We start from the raw sequence: 18189 nt of genomic DNA, 5'->3' as shown, positions 1-18189 counted from the left end.
TTCGCAGCCCGATTCGTAACCACTACGCTACCAGAGTACTGGGCTGTAAATCACAAGGTCAGCAATTTGAGCTCATAATCTGCTTCATGGGAAAAAGATGAAGCTTTCTGCTCTGCAAAGATTTACAGCCTTGGAAACCCTATTTAGGCTAGATGGCACTTAACAACAACAACACAGGGTTCCAAGAGCAGCTGGTGGGTTTGAACTGCTGACCTGGCAGTTAGCAGTCCAGTGCTGATACAGTGTAACGACAGGGCTCCCATTAGTCATTAGGGAATAAAGCACAATGAGATGCCAGTTCACACCCACTACTGTTGTTGTTGTTAAGTGTTGCTGAGTCTGTTGAGACTTGCAGTGAGCGACCCTGTGTAGACTTTGGAGGAGCAGTTGGTGGGTCTGAACTGCCAGCTTTTCAGTTAGCTGTCCAAACTTTGACCCCAATTCCTTTAACACTGTGACGTTCACATGGACAATTCCTTTACTTCTGTGATTCCTTCAGATAGGAGTCACAAGTTAAATAACAAAACATACCTTGTTCCAATTTCTTCTTATGTAAAGTCCCTTTCACCTTGCCACAGGTCACAGGAAGTGAAGGGGAGTGGAAATCCACAGTTTCATCTATGTGCTTTCTTGAACCTGGAAGAGAAGACTTCTTTATTCTTCTCATTTTACCAATGTACACACCTCCCATCTCTTCTGCTAAATGATTCTTAGGAAACATTATTCCAGAAATCTCTAGAGTTATAAAGTCTTTATTTCTAGTGGCATTAAAAAAATATTTACCTACAGAATAGCTACCACAACTTGAACCCTCAAATCTTACACACAACAGAATGCTTTAGAAGAAATCAGACTTCAGTAAAACCATCTTAATTCTCAATCTGTCTAGTCCCATTGATTCTTACATGACAATGAAACACACAGCTGCCGTATGTTCTTCAGCTAGACTGTATGACATCAGATAGACATCTCGATACAGGTCAGAGACTGTTCTGGTATCTTTCTGTTTGAACACTGACTAGACTCTCCATTTGACAAGAAGATGACTGAGTGAAGAAGGCATATAGAGATGGTGTCTTCCATTTTTGTTCTCTTCTTTGCTTTACTGTCCTTAATTTCTGCTTAACTTATTTGTCTGCCAGGAAACTCTAGAATAGTCATCATATTGTACAAAAAGGGGGCTACTTGGGACCTGATTTTATAGATGTAAGGGTAAAAGGTCTCACTCCAAGAGGAAAAACAGCTACTCATGCCCTTTCAGCTAAAATCGCAGAGAGAGGGCTGTCTCATCATGATGGTAGCGGGAGAGTTGTCCATGGTGCTGAGACCAGTACATCTGGGATGGGTAGAGAAGTACATTTGGTTTTATTCACCTTCTTGGTTGACAGATAAACGGATGCAAAAGTGATAGTCAAGGGGAAATTTTAGGACACAAATCTATTACTCTGGGACACCCTTGGCATGCAACCTGTGGTTCTCTGCATAGCAGGAGGAGGGTTAATTAAACAACGTGTGGGCTATACTTTTATACGAGAGGGGATCCAAAATGTACATGGAAAATAGAGTTGAAAGCTAATGGAATTTTTCCACAAAACTTTTAAGCCACCTTATATAACAACATACGATTTCCTACGTCAAAACTTATCAGCTCATTGGAGCAGCCGTGCTGGGGCATATCCATCACCATTACTTGTCTGTGGTATTACTATTTTCTCTCCCTGTCACAGTGGGGAAATTGACTAAATCTTATACATTTCTCAACAATTAGCATAGCTACACAAGCAATTAGGCAAATGTGTATGTTAATAAAAACACAGAGCAAAACAAAATAATTGTTTGATTATTGGAAGTATATTTATATATATATTTTAGTTACCTTTTAGTCGACCTCTTTTCAATGGGGCTTTGGTTTCCTGAGTTAATGAATGAGTCCTAGGATTGCCTCTCTTTCTCCCTGAGAAAAGAGAAATATATAATCATACTCACAGGTCGTTGTTGCTGCTGTTAGGTGCCACTGAGACAGTTTTAACTCATAGTGACCCTACACACAACAGAACGAAACACAACCTGGTCCTGTGTCCTCCTCACTATTGTTACATTTGAGCCCACTGCTGCTGCCACAGTGTCAGTCTGTCTCAGGGAGGGTCTACCTCTTTTTCACTGATCCTCCACTTTACCAAGCACGATGTCCTCCCCCAGGGACCGGTCCCTCCTAATAACGTGTGTGAAGTATGAAAGACAGAGTTGTGCCATCCTGGTTTCTAAGGAGCTTTCTGACTGTACTTCTTCCAACATAGATTTGTTTGTTTTTCTGGAAGTCCATGCTATTTTAATATTCTTTTCCAACATCATAATTCAGATGCATCAATTCTTTGGTCTTCCTTATCCACTGTCCAGTTTCACATGCACATGATGTGACTGAAAACACTATAGCTTGAGTCAGGCATACCATAGTCATCAAATGGATATCTTTGCTCTTGAACACTTTAAAGAGGTCTTTTGCAGCAGATTTGCCTAATGCAATAGGTTGTCTGATTTCTTGACTGCTGTTCCATGAGTGTTGATTGTGAATTCTAGCAAAATGAAGTCTGTGACAGCTTCCATTTCTCCATTTATCATGATGTTATTTATTGGTCTAGTTGTGAGGATCTTTGTTTCTTTTTATGTTGAGGTGCAATCCATACTGAAGGTTGTTATCTTTTATCTTCACCAGCAAGTATTGTAAGTCCTCTTCACTTCTAGCATGCAAGCTAAACATTGCAAATAATAGTCTTTTAAATATGACATTCCAAGAGCATATCTAATAAAGGAGAAATAACCCTTAGCTTTTAAGCTACCAAGATGTTAGTGACTAACCTTCAGTTAATCCTATATCTTGTTTTTCATATCTTCTACATACGTGTAAAAGAAAAAAGTATAAACAGTTGAAATCAGAATTTCACAAAGAGCAGTGTGTTAAGTGCTTAGCATATGTTGAACACTTGTAAACCTAGTAACATTTTTAAATCTTTGCAGAAAACATGTGATAGGGATAATCACTAGCCCCATTTCAAAAACTTGGAAGATGCTGCAGCAGAGAATTGTTTTCCACTTGCAAGATGTGAGCATGCATCTCAGTATTTACTACCATTAAAATGTGTTTGATTTTTTTAAAGCAGGAAGACACAATTCACTGTCCTTCTTTCTGGTGTTTAGTGCCTACTATTCCAATGACCACCATTTGGTGATGCTGGTTGGAGTTGTATAAGCCTCACAAGGAAATAGTTCCCACATCTCTCAATTCTAAATGCTGCAAGATATGAGAAGATTATGACCACATTAGACCAGCTAGGTAAAAATTATCTTTACTTCAATCAAACCCAAGGCAGATTTATTGCTTGCTAGCATAATTCCATTTTTTTGGCTTTCGATTAAACAGTTACTGACAGACTTTTCACCTTCCCTAGACCAGAATGGTCTTAATTTTATTTCTTTTCAACTTTTTATTGTGAATTGAGTGTAGGTTTACAGACATGATCATTAGCTTTATATTCAACAAATCACATGCTTTGTTTTATCTCAATGATTATAGTCCCTTCCAAGCAACATAAGTTATCCCTGTGGTTCCTATTTGCTTTTCACCTACCTTTCTATCCATTCTCAACTGTATCCTTAGGAAAATGTTACCCCTTTGATTTAGAATGATTGGCCATTCCATGGTGAACATATCTTGCTAGTACTGTCCCCTTCAGTAAGCCTACCTACCACTTGGCTGAAAATTGGACCACGAGGGTGAGTTCCTTTCCAGATCTGAAGTCTCAGGTTCCTCCAGTCTCTTTCTGACCAGTAAACCAAGTCCTCTTTTTGGTAATTAAATAATTTAATTTCATTTTGTTCCATATTTTTCTCCCACTCTATCCAGGACTCCCACTCTATCAGGTTGCCTGACTGTCCTCCTTGGTGAAGATATTCTGTTCAGTTCCTGCGCCAATTTCTTAATTAAGTTGTCTTTTTCTTGTAGAGGTATTATAGTTTTCTATAAATTTTAGATATTAGTTCCTTGTCTGATATGTTGTTACAAAAAAAATGTTTTTCCTGTCTGTGGGCTCCCTTTTTACTCTTTTGGCAAAATCTTCTCATGCACGTAAGTTTCTGATTTTTAGGGGTCCCAGGCATCTATTTTTTCTACTGTTGTGCGTTTTTGCAATGTTTGACAGTATGTGTGTGTACTCTGTATTAGAGTCCTTGCATTTGCCCCTGTAGTTCTCGATTTTACAATTAGGTCTCTAATCTGTGTTGCGTTTGTTTTTGTATATGGTGTGAGATATGGGTCTTGTTTCATTCATCCGCAAATGGATGTCCAGTTTGCCAGCACCATCTGTTGAAGAGGCCATCTCTTCCCCACTTAACGTGTTTTGGCCCTTTGTCAAAGATCAGTCGACTGTATGTGGATGGATTTCCTTCTGGGTTCTCAGTTCTGCTCCATTGATCTATGGATCTTTAATTGTACTAGTACCAGGCTGTTTTGATTTCTGTGGTTGTCTAGTAAATTTTGAGATCAGGACATGAGAAGCCTCCAACTTCCTTCTTCTTCTTAAGCAGTGCTTTGCATATTCTCATAGGACAAATATTGATAATTAGAAAGACCTTATCCAAGATTTAAAAAGTTTCAGTCTTGTAAGTTGACATAGGAACTCAAACAAGAGGTCCATGCAAGATTGATAAACTCGTGTAAGAAAGGGCTAAGACAAACAATTACACAAGTAAAAAGTTGTCCTCAATGATAGAGTGATATTTTTGCCTCCTTTCACTTTCATCCTCCGGAAGGGAGGGCCACCAGACAACAGAAGGCCATCCATACAGGTGTGGTTCTCCGAGTGGCTCTCTTCACCTTCTTATTCAACCAAGATGCCAAAGGGAAAAGGGTCTTGGAAGGCAAGACCATCTGCAGCTTTCTCCTCTCTCAGTCCCACCTCCACCTCTGAAGGGTCCATGCTCACAATGCAATGAAAAAGTTTCCAGACATCTTTATTGTTGCTCTTTTTCTTCCACTATTCCACTCAGGCTTCTTTGCAGTAGAGCTGATGAAAGCATCTCATGGGAGAAAGATTGAGTGATAATACTTCCTCTGTTTTCACAGGGCACCATGTCATTCCACAGCTGTGCTTTTCAGACACGACATTTCCAGAAACTTCCCGGTTCTCTCTCTTCCATCTGCCCCACCCTGGTTAGGTCCAAACCATCATCCATTGCATGAGGGTCAAACAAAGGGGGGACAAAAGAAGAAAGATCATGCCTCAGATTTCCCAGAACAAGGCTTGCCTGGGCTGCATGAGAGGAGACACTTTCAATTGGGTAAAAGATTGGAAGTTTTAACAGTAGCTCTGTAAGGACTTTGAGTTACTGAATCGGTACTTCTACTTTTACCCCAAAGGCCTGTCCAAGATAGAAAACCGCTTATCTAGAGGGAAATTTGAAAGCACACTGCAAGAATAAGCTTTCTTCTTACACTTTACCAAGTAGAGGGGAGACACTTTATTTATTGTTTTTTTTCCTGCCATATTTTTTCTTCAGGATCGCCAGTTTATGTTGCCCTTTCTGTTACATGAAATGTACACATTAGGTGTTAAAAGGTACAATACATTCTATAACTGAGCACCACTTTCTGTAACTGAACAGGCAAAGAAATTACACTCAACATCAGCATCTAACAGTATTTTTTTGGGAAAAAAGTGATTAAAATGAGTTTAAATTGATTAACACTATTAAAATCACATCTAATATTTGATACTACATGATTCAATACAGATATACGATACAATTTGCTTGCTGAAAGTGAAGAGGACTTGAAACATTTACTTATGAAGATCAAAGAGCACAGCCTTCGATATGGATTACATCTCAATGTCAAAAAAACAAAAATCCTCACCACTGGACCAATAAACAACATTCTTATCAATGGAGAAAAGATTGAAGTTGTCAAGGACTTCATTCTTCTTGGATCAACTATCAACACTCGCGGAAGCAGCAGTCAAGAGATCAGACGACGTATTGCATTGGGCAAATCTGCTGCACAGGAACTTTTTAAAGTATTGAAGAGCAGAGATGTCAGCTTGAGGACTAAGGTGCGCCTGACCCAAGCCATGGTATTTTCAATAACCTCATATGGATGCGAAAGCTGGACAGTGAATAAGGAAGATCGTAGAAGAATTGATGCCTTTGAATTGTGGTGTTGGAGGAGAATACTGAAAGTGTCATGGACTGCCAAAAGAACCAATAGACCTGTTTTGGAAGAAGTGCAGCCAGAGTGCTCCTTGGAGGCCAGGATGGCTAAGCTTCGTCTCTCATACTTTGGACATGTAGTCCGGAGGAAACAATCATTGGAGAAGGATGTCATGCTGGGTAGGGTGGAGGGTCAGAGAAAAAGAGGAAGATCCCTAACGAGATGGATTGGCCAGGTGGCATCATTGATGGACTCAAGTGTGGCAGCGGTAGGGAGGTTGGCCCAGGATCGGACATTGTTTCGTTCTGCTGTGCATGGGGTCGCTATGAGTTGGTTCTGACTCAATGGCACCTGACAACAACAACATATGATACAATTATACAAAATGTGTTAAAGTCAAAGAATATAACCAAAATTAAGATAGCAAACAAAACCTATGTAACTTTTTTTTTGTACAGGAAAAATACTTTTGAAGTATGCATGTAACTGCCCATTCGTTTAAAGAAAATCTACTGCAAGCAAAGTTATCAACCTCCAGAAAAATCACACATAGCATTACTAAGCATATCCCCCAAAAGTGTACAATACGCACACTTGGAAAATGCAAAATTTAAAAAATTGTAAGCAATAGGTGAGCTTCATATTTATAAAACTGTGAAAAGAAGTCCCATTTTTAGCACTGTTGCATGATGAATTGTCTTTTGATGTGAAGTTCATGAATTGTCCTCCTGGTGGGACCACACTTTACCAAAACACTGTGGCTTGGAAACGAGATTACAGAACAAGATAGCGCATCTCAACAATGTCGTCTTATTAAAGTTTTGTTTTTCTGTTTTTAAATTTTTACTACTTTAGCGAAACATGTCCCTTAGGTGTGTAGAATTCATTTTTAAAATTCTTTCCTAGAAACACTATACAAAGGAGAGGCGTTTGTGCTCCCAACCATGCTCTGCAAGAGGATTCTCTAGGCTGAGAAGGGGGTTTGCTCTCCTCTTTTCCTCTCACTGGTTGTTGTTTTTTAAGTTTTATTGTGAATTATGTGACAGTTTACATGGGAGAACATCAGTTTTACATTCATCCTATCGTATATTGTTTCATTGCCGTGGTTACAATCCCCTCCTCGCATCACCAATCAACGAACTGGTACATCCTATAAGTCTCCCCCTCCCCCACCCCGTCTCGCTCATCACCACACAGTCTCAATGGTTGTTTTTGGGCTTACCATGTGTTAAGATGTGAGGCTCCAGGTTAGTTGACTGAGCAAACTTCTTATTACAACCATCGAAGGGACACACATAGGGCCTGTTTCTGGTGTGGATTTGTACGTGCCTGCGCAAATTGAAGTCCAGTGAGAAACGCTTCCCACAGCCTTCGTATGTGCACTGAAAAGGCTTTTCTCCAGTATGAACCAGTTGGTGACGTTCTAGGTTTGCTCTCTGGACAAAAGTTTTGCCACATTCTGCACAGACGTGGACTCGGGGACCATGGGTGCGCAGATGCTGCCTCATGGCGGAGTTGTTCCTGTACATCTTTGTGCAGCCTTTATGAAGGCAAGCGATTGTTCTTGGAGCATCGTCTTCTTTAATTTTTCTTGGCTTCGTTCTAGCAAAATCTGCCAGTTGTTTGGGATCTGAGAGGTCCATGCCAGGTATCCCCTCAGGAGGGGAGTTCTCCCCAATGATGTGCATTTCAAACACTCTCTCATGCTCATCTGACCACATGGTGACGGAGAACTCGCCCTCCAGCGGCTGGATCTGCACTTGCTTCTGCTCCCACTTCTTGTTGCCCGGGTCTTCGCCGCCCAGGTAACTCTTCTTGCCGCCGCCCTTCTTGACGCGGCCGCTGCCGCTGCTTTTGCCGGCCACCGCCAAGGTCTCGATGTAGTCGTTGTCGTCTCTGGCTGGCGCAGGCACTGGGTTCATGATCTGGTCGTCGAAGCCGTCGTCGGTGCTTAGTCCGTCCGAGGGGTCGCCGCCCACCACCTCCTCGCCTGTCTGCTCCAGGATCACCTCCGGGTGGTGGTGCACCTGGGTCCGGTTGTCGGTGACCAGCGGCTGCAGCGCCATCATGGGCGGGTGGTGGTGATGGTGGTGGCCGGCGTGCCGATGGCCGCTCTGCTCGCCGCCGTCCTCGTCCTCCTCCTCGTCCACTACCTTGGTCTCCACCGGGATGGTCTCCATCTCGATCTCGTGCAGCTTCACGATCTCCGAGCCCTTCGTGTTGATGTACAGGGTGTCGCCCGAGGCCATGGCTGCGGGCTGCAAGGCAGCGGCCTCGCTGCTGGGCCCGAGCCCAGATCTCGCCGGGGGAGACACTTTAAATTGGGTAGAATATTGGAAGTTTTAACAGTAGCTCTGTAAGGTTACGAATTACGTAGTGTAATGGTTACGAATCGGGCTGCGAACCTTAAGGTCAGCGGTTCGAAACTACCAGCCGCTCCGCGGGAGAAAGATGAGGCTTTCTACTCCCGTAAAGATTTACACCCTCGGAAACCCTGTACAGGGTCGCTATGGGTCGGACCCGACTCGATGGCACTTAACAACAACAACAACTGTAAGGACTTTGAGTTACTGAATCGGTACTTCTACTTTTACCCCAAAGGCCTGTCCAAGATAGAAAACCGCTTATCTAGAGGGGAAATTTGAAAGCACACTGCGAGAATAAGCTTTCTTCTTACACTTTACCAAGTAGAGTCATATAAACTCAGACGGGAAAATAATACAAAACATAGAAACCATATCAGGGGTGAATTAAGAACTAAGAAAGATTTACAACCTTGCAACAAGCAGGAAACAGGTTTATTGTCTAGATTCCATGGCTCTTAAATATGTTCCTAATCTCGACTAGTAAAAAAAAAAATTAAGGAGGATCGACGTACTTCAAAACCTTAGAAAAAAATTGTACTGACCTTCAGAGCAAAGTAAAAGTGGTACAAACTTTAACTTACCCCGAATCTTTACAGGGCCCTGACGATTTACTTTCACTCTTGTTCCTTCCCAGCCCAAGTGGTCATTCACTTTGCTGCTCTCTAGGGGTAGGCAGGACAAAACGGAGACGTGATCAAAGCTCACATGTCAGACCCACAGCAAGTGAAGGAAAACTGGACTGAGTTGTGGACACTTTTTCATCATGTTCAGAAAGTTAAAGATACCTTATAGGTCAGCAGTTCAAATCCACCAGCCCCTCCTTGGAAACCCTATACTGGGTTGCTAAAAGTCGGAGCTGATTTGACTGCACTTAGCATTAACTACATATAGAAACCAAGAGCGTATCTCCTTGCTTTTAGAAGGCTTACATTTAAATTACATGTTGTTGTTGTTATGTGCTGTTGAGGATTTAACTATAATATGGAAAATGGCCTCTTAGAATTTGTCTATGTGCACATATTCTTACGTGAAAAAGTCATAATGACAAAAGCCAAATAGTTTACAAATGTTGTTGCTGTTGTTAAGAGCTGTTGAGTCGGTTCTGACCCACAGGGACCCTGAATAGGGTTTCCAAGGAGGGGCTGGTGAGTTTGAACTGCCAACCTTACGGTTCAAACCGACCTCACGGTCAAGTGCTTATCCTACAGCACCATGCCAGGACTCTAAATTTACAAACAACCATTCTTAAAATACATGCAAACACTTCTGGCTTTTTCCAAACAAAAATGTACATTTTCATCAACAGGACAGCCATGTAAATTGCAAGAATACAAGATATAAGAAGACTTCCAGAAGTTCGTGTAAAATTCCATTATCTTGTAATTCCATGTTTTCCATGAACTTTTTAAAACCTCTTCGTATAGAGATTGATGAAAATTAGTAACTTCCATATGGCTCTAAAATCTCACTGTGTAGATCTGCTGATTCAAAATTGGCAATAATTTGAAAAAAAATGAGATTTAGAAGAAATGAATTCCTTAAAACTAATGCTAATGTAAATGAGAATTCAGGGATCTGGTTCCGAAGCATACACATGCATTACAAAATATTTAGAAAATATTCTATGAAAGATCATCTTCATAGTAGTAAATTAAGTTGTTAAAAAATAATCGTCCTAGTCTTTTCTCTTTGCATCTGTCTTTCATTTTTATTTAGAATTGTTTGTATTTTATTTAGGATTATATAATACTCTTTTACTAGGTTTACACAGTAAATTAGGTTCCCAATTGAACAAGTGTATACAAATTGTTCAGTGATATCAGTTACATTTTTCACAGTGTACCAACATTCTCTTTACTTGCATTCTAGTTGTTTCATTTCCGGTCTTCTAGTTTCCCTGCCTCCTTATATTCTCATCTTTACTTTAGAACAATTAGTCTCATGTAGATGAGTTTTAATGGAGCGCCATACTCAAGGGTTTACATATACTTTTTGAAATAATTCTTCATTGTCTGAGAAGTCGAACATTTAATATTTTGAGTATATGTAGAGGCACACCTCGTTTTAGTGTGCTTTGCCTTTTTGTGTGCTGTTTGGATAGTGTTAAGTGCTATAGAGTCCGTTTTGATTCACAGTGACCTTTATAGGGTTTCTGAGACATTTTTTTTTGTGGGAGCAGAAACCCTCATCTTTCTCCCAGGTGGCATCTAGTGGGCTTGAACTTCTGACTTTGTGTTTCACAGTCTTAGTGTTTATCTTATAAGTGTAAATCTTCTGTACTAGCCAGGGACTTTCAGGACGGCAGAACCTCCCTATTAGCCTTGGATCATTTAACTCTTCACTTTTATAAGTAGGTGAAGTAAGCTATTTTCTTTACTTCTCTTTATTTTGTGTGGCACTATAGGATCAGCACTGGACTTCTATCCACAAGGTTGGTGGTTCACACCCCCAGACATTCCTTGGAAATTCTATACAGGGTCTCTGCAAGTCGAAACTCACTCGTCGATACTGAACAACAAGATGTTCAAGCATCTGAGTCTACATCCTCAGCGATATAGTATCCATGAAACTATCACAGCACTTAGGAGGCTGTGGGCCTCCAAGAAATCTGTGGGCAGAGTTTATGAAATTCCTGCTTACCTCTTTGATATGTATTTTTCTGTACTTTTCTTTGCATTTTTTCTTGTCTAGCATATGCTAGTAAACCGGGCATCTCTTCTAACTCGGTTACATGATTCGTTTGGGGAGGTGAGGGTTCACAGGAAACAGGAGCACAACGACATTTGCTTTGTCTCTTTTTCATTGAGGTGCATGTAGCTTAAGTGTGAAGCATCTGTGGAATCTACGTTCAGTCACGATGAAGAGCCATCCTAGACAGTACTCTTGTGCTAATTTTCTGTTAGGTAATCGCTCTTCTGATTTCTGTCACCATCAATAAGTTCTTCCTTTCTGTTACAGCTCTGGTGTGGCACTGTGGGTTAATGATCTGGACTGCAGAACCACAAGGTCAAGCTTACCAGCCGCTCCTCAAAAACCCTATACAGGATCGCTATGAGTCAGAACTAACTCGACAGCATTTAACAGCAACAACAATTTGTACTTCCTGTGCTGGTACTTATATAAATAGGAGTATGTGGTATCTAGTCATATGACCGGATTACTTTGTCTAACATACTATTTTGAGATTTATCCATGTTACGACATAAACCAGTAGTTGGAGCCTCTTTAATGCTGAATACTCTTCCACTATGTGACAATATTACAGATTGTTTATTTACTCTCTTTTTTGGTGCAGCACATTAAAAATTTTTTCCAGATCTTAACTATTATGAATAAAGCTGCTATAAAAATTCCTATACAAATCTTTGTGTAAACATGTTTTCATTCCTCTCCAACAAATACTTAGGAATGGAAGAGAGGAGTTATATATTAAGTTTCACTTTATAAGAGAGTGGCCATTTTACAAAGTGGTCATAGTTTACATTCCTGTCAGCAATGGATGGCGTTCCAATTGCTCCATAATCTCATCAATGTACGATTGTTAGTCCTTTTACTTTGACCTATCTTAGAGGGTGGGTCATCTCACTGTGGTCTTAATTTGCTGTTCCCTGATCATTAATGATGTTGTAAACTTTGTTTCATGTTCTTATGGACTATCATCTTTTCTAGAGTCAAGTGTCTGTTAAGTCTTTTTCCACTTAAAAAATTGATTTTGTTTTTATTATTCGTCTGTAGCAATTCTTCAGACACTCTAAGTACGCTTCTTTGTCAGATATGTGAACTGCAATCTCATTTGTGTTTTGCGTTTTCCTTTTCTTTAATGGTGTCTTTTGATTGTTGTTGTTGTTAAGTGCCATCGAGTCTTTTGATTAGCAGAAAAAAATTAATTTTAATGCAATTCAATTGACCAAGTTTTTCTTTTATGATCCATGGTTTTTACCTGATATAAGATATGTTTGCCTAACCCAAGTTTGCAAAGATATTCTCTTATGTTTTCTTCTAGAAGTTTTAGCGGTATAGCCTAAGCTTACAGATTTGTGAGCCAACCTGAATGATCTTTTGTGCAGATGATGTGAGACAGACATGTACACTTACTTTGTCCATACGTAACTTGGTCTCTTTCACAATCTTTTTTCAACGCATTCTACGTTTCTTCATTTCTCCCATTTCCACCTGCAGTCCTATTCCTGTTGCCTCCCAAGGCTTCTTTTCCCCTGGCTTCTCCTGTTGCCTTATGTTTCTGCCTTCCTGAGTCTCAGTGATACTCCCCAATCTTTGGTCCTTCTTTTCCAACTCCTTCTCTCTATGCCTGTTTGGTTCCTTGTGTCTGACTCTGTCTTTTTCTGGTTTCTCCTCTCCACCCACAGAAAGCAGACACTCCTCCTTAGTAAATAAATGTGTCCTGTCACTAGGCACTGGTCCTTGTCTCTTTTGTCTTTCAGCTGAACAATGAAGTCATGCATGGTACAGCCTGCATTGTGACAGTCACTCTTGAACAGTAACCCAGCAAGGAATGACCTGTTAGGCAGCCTTACCCGCTTGTTCAGTTTCCTGCGTACATTCAATTTTTGTGTCTTGAGTTATTAATGCATCATCTGGGCCATACAATGGATCTTTTTCAATCATAGTCATCTGGTCATCATGGAAAGGCTCCAGGATTGGAGCTTTCAGGAAGGCTTCTCCTAGACCACATGTGAATTATAAAGAATTTACTTCCTCCGTCACCTCAGGATGAACTTTTCGTTTTACTAATAAATATTGCAAATTCTTCCACTCACTCAATTCTATTACTTCTACCTACCCTCAGTAGCAGATGAATCATTACATATAATTATATCTCCTTTGTCCTTTCTAGTGTACATTTTATGTTTTTAACAACCAGTCATTATTCAAAAAAGTAACTGTGATTAATAAAATGGATTCAAATGTTACACAAGGATGTTAAATTAAAATGATTTAACTACTTAACTATAAATCCCATTCAAGGATACATCAATGACATTCTACAGGCTGGCTGTAGTCTATGGTTTTACTTACACTCATCATTTCCAAGGAAGAAAATAATAAATTGGCAAATAAAGTTAACAGATGAATAAAATTTTGAACTGCAGGGTCAGGAGTTCAAAGTCACCAGGCGCGCCTCAGGAACAGGGTTGGGACCGACTAGATGACACTTAACACCAACAACAATCTGATTTAAGGATGGGTAACTTTTCTTGGGCTTGAAGGTTTTTTTCTATCACTGCTACTCTAGCCTGGGAAATAATTTTCTCAACAATGTGTGCCTTAAGAAAAAGTCTCAAAATTTAGACCAGTGATTAAATCCCTTTTTATTGGAGTCAGATACGCATAATAATAGTAATAGTAAAACTATTAGATGGATTGGCAAAGTGGCAGCATCAATGGGCTCAAGAGTGGCAACAATAGTGAGGTTGGCCCAGGACCAGGCAGTGTTTCCTTCTGCTGTGCATAAGGTCCCTATGAGTCAGTCAGTCAGTAGTTACTCGATGGCACCTAACAACAACAACAACAGACAATTATCTAACAGTTACTTTGTGACTCAAATTATTCTAAATGCTTTACATAAATCAATTTAACCCTCACAATCTGATAGCTGAACACACACAGTAATTAAGCAGGAGCTCTGGTAACACAATGGTGTAAATGTGCACCTAGTAACCAATAGGTCACAGTTGCAAACTGACCAGCTACTCTGGGGGACAAAGATGATGTGGCAGTCTGCTTCTGTAACAGATTTACAGCTTGTGAGCCTGGTGGAGTATTTCTCCTCTGCCCTACAGGACTGCAATGAGTCAGAATTTGACGTAGCAACACTAAGTGTGTGTTTTGGTGTAAACCAAAGTCAGGGAGCAGTCGAGGCAAACTTGGTACCAGGCAGTGAACTTTCAGAATCAGTACTCTTGGCTGGTGTAAGAGAGTCTGAGTCCTAGCTAATCCTAGTTGTACGACCTTGCGTGAATCACTGAACATTCCCTGTCTCAGTTTCTTCTACTGCAAAATGGAGATAACAAAACTCTTAGGGTTGTTATGCTGTTTAAAACAATGTTGTGTGTAAAGGGTTATCTGTGTTATAGTAACTTACCAAAAGTAACAATTCTAAGTGTTAATGTCTTATTGTTATATATGTTGTCTGGTCAGTTCCAACTCACAGCGGCCCTTTGTAGGACTTCTGAGACTATACAGCTTGGTGGGAGCAGAAAGCTTCCTCTTTCTTCCATGGAGCAGCTGGTGGGCTAGAACCCCTGACATGGTGGTTCACAGTCTACTGCTTAGCATACAGAGCCATCAGGTTCCCTGTTAATGCCTTAAGTGTTATAATTCAATAATTACTAGTAGTAATAGCGTAGTGGTTACGAATAGGGCTGTGAACTGCAAGGTCAGCAGTTCAAAAGTACCAGCTGTTTCAAGGGAGAAAGATGAGGCTTTCTGCTCCCGTAAAGATTTACAGCCTCGGAAACCCTGTACAGGGTCACTATGGGTCAGAACTGACTCCGCGGCACATAACAACAACAACAACAATATAAATGCAGGGATGAATGAGAAATCTAGACATAGTTCAGACGTGGGTGTTTTTAAAGAGTTGATCCGTGAGAAGTGGGTTCATGTAAGTCAATGAAAGTGAAAACTACTCACAGTGGTCCATCTTCAGGAATAAAGGATGCATGAGATTGCTAGACCAGACATAGGTTATTGATTCACACCCAGGGATATGTAAGCAGGATGAATTGGAGAAGGAGGGAAATAAATCTGTTCTAGGAGTAGGAACTTTAAATAAGAATACAGTCATTAAGGCCATGAGCCATCCAGACAAGATTGGGAACCACCCCATACTAACTGGGGGAGGGACTCTCAAAACAGGTGAATACAGCTCTTTGTGAGCCAGCCACATAGCATGTCTTCCTTCCTAGGTCTACTGGGTTGGGCACCCAATTTTGTAAAATCGAAGAAAGAAAACCTTACTCTCTCTAAAATGAGTACAGATTGGATTTCTTGAAAGTTTGTCGGTATCGACGTTTCTCACACCTGTAATTACGGTTCATGGTCACATTCAACTTTTCTCTGTTGACGTCATGTGCTGCCTGACACTCTAGGATTCTGAGTCTAGTTAGTGAATTGCTGTGGTTGTGAAGTTCTGTTGAGTCAGTTCTGACTCATAGCGACCCGTATAGGGTTTCTGAGGAGCCCACCCCCTAAAAAGCCACTGCTTTAGCTCCCTGTTTCCTTCTGCAGCCCTTCCTCAAGGTCATGACGTCCGCTTACAAGCTCAGTTATGACCTCCTTTCCTTTCACTAGATGAGAAAACACGTTTTTGTTAAATTCATAATTACCTTGTTCATAGATGGGCTGTATGCTAGTCATCATCTGGGTGTCTTCGCTGTCACCTATTTGACTGTCATGGAGCACTACAAAGAGAAAGGAGAAGCAATCAGTGATCCCACTGCACAATTACCATCCAGGAGCACCCTTGATTTCCAGAGCTTCAGTGGGGTCCTTCTGGTCCCCAGGGCATCTTGGGCTTCAGTTGGTCTCACATGGTCTGTGGATCCTTTAGCCATTTCACATAGAAATCAACTTCTCAAGATTTAAAAAACAGTTAGGTAGTGGAAACAGTGGTTACTCCCCCTTCAAAATCAGAGAAACAGTGAAAGTCAATTTCAAAATGAATAATGGATGTGGGATGTGTCTTGTAAACCATATATGCAGCTAGCAATAGGGAAGAAACAGAGGGATTTCTTTAGGAAAAAGGTTACAATTATGAATAAATCCAAACCAAACTCTGTGCTGCCCCAGCTGCTCCAACTCCTGGGGACCGCATTTCCTGAACTACTCTTTAGGGTCCTCTTGGCTATAACCTTTGTGGCCTTTTGCAGAACCAGATGGCCACATCTTTCTCCTGCAGAGTGGCTTCTGGGTTTGGGGTTTGAACTGCCGACCTTTGGGTTAGCAGCTGAGCACTTTAACCACTGTATTACCAGGGCTCTGTGAATAATTCAGACTTGTTGGCCTCCAGTGAATTCCCACTCACAGCAACCCTACAGAGGTTAGACTAGAACTTTCCATAGGGTTTTATGTGAGGAGCCCTGGAGGAATAGTGCGTTAGCTAAGTGGTGGACTGCTAACAATAAAGTTGACAGTTCAAACCCACTAGCTAATCTGAGGAAGAAAGATGATGCTGTCTTTACAGTCCGGGAAGCCCTAGGGAACAGAAACCCTATGTAACAGCTCTCAGTCCTCTAGGGCCCTATGAGTCAGCAGGAGGGTTTTATTGTTGGAATTCCCACCGACGCTGTGGTATCTTTCTCCTACAGAGTTTGAAACACTCAGCTTTCACTAAGCAGCAGAGTGCTTAACCACGGGGCCACCAGGGCTGTTCCATAGATAATTGTAGCTGTTGTTAAGTGCCATCAAGACGGTTCTGACTCATAGCGACTCTGCATAGGGTTTCCGAGGACTGCTGACATTGTACTTAGCAGTCCAATGCTTACACCAGGACTCCTGTGTATTAAGAGAAAGCCCTGAAGCTCTTAGGGGTAGAAATTAAGGAAGAAAGGGGATGCTATTTTGGTTGAATTGGGTCAGGAAAGATGACCAAGTCACCAACAGTGAAGAGGAATGGGACTTCCACAAGAGCAGGGCCGGGGAGGGGCAAATCTAGGAAACAAACATAAGCCCGTTTCTGAGAAGTACAAAATGGAAGTCAATATTGTGCAGGGTTATTAGTGATCCACAGAGGTGCTACAAGCAGACGTGCAGGAAAGCCGCCCCAGTGCTTCAGTTTCAGAGCTGCGTCTCAAGCTAACCCAGGAAACAGAATGGGAAGGTGTTCCTCATACACCCAGGAAACAGAAAGCGAAATCTCCTGAAGCCAACACCCAGTCAGTGGTCTGGGCAGAGGCGCAGAGGGCGTAAGGAGGAACAGATGCATGGGCCTTAGGTCCAAAGACTCAGAGGAGACCATCTGTGTAGGCACTGCACCTGAGAGAAAGGTGTAGGAGAGGGGTCAGCACCAGGGTTGCTGACCAGCAGTTTCTGGGCAGGAGGTGGGCAAGGTGGAAGCAGTGTTAGCCAAGGTGGATCTGCATCCACAGCAAAGCTGGGGAGTTGTCTAGGATTTCCAGAGAAGAAGGACAGCTATGCTGCCCTCCTGGTATGCTGTGTTTCCTGTCCTAAGCCCCTCCTGGTAAAGTCCATGCCATTGCGGCTCTGGTTGTCTCATGCGTCTAGACGCCCAGTTAAGAAGACCAGCTAGAATGCTGAACCGGAAGTTTAAAGAGTCTTCATACCATATCTGTTTCGTTAAGTACTTTGTTCTACTGTCAAAGACAGTGTGTGGTCCGAGGTAGGAGTTCAGTGAAGAATGAAAAAAACAAAATTCCCGAGTCTCAAAAAACAGTAATAAACCAATTACCTTTTGTGAAGCTTCTACAAATGTGAATTAAGTCAGGATATTGCTGTATGTTGACATCGCTGAATAACGCTTTCAGAAATGATAGACTAAATGTCTTCTCCAGCTCACTGAGAACATTGTATACCACTCTTTGTACAGGAACCAGGTTTCTACAAGACTCTTCGGAATCCTTTAAACATTGAATGGACAAA

At 41.3% G+C, this 18189-nt stretch overlaps 1 pseudogene; it reads right to left on the bottom strand.

Moving 5' to 3' along the window:
- Positions 1–7401: 7401 nt before the first annotated feature.
- On the bottom strand, positions 7402–8451 carry LOC102826903 (annotated as a pseudogene).
- Between the last annotated feature and the right edge of the window lie 9738 nt (positions 8452–18189).

This window comes from Chrysochloris asiatica, unplaced genomic scaffold (assembly GCF_000296735.1).
Source record: "Chrysochloris asiatica unplaced genomic scaffold, ChrAsi1.0 scaffold00096, whole genome shotgun sequence".
In the NCBI taxonomy this organism is placed as follows: Eukaryota; Metazoa; Chordata; class Mammalia; order Afrosoricida; family Chrysochloridae; genus Chrysochloris; species Chrysochloris asiatica.
This window is presented reverse-complemented; position numbering and strand designations above follow the sequence as displayed.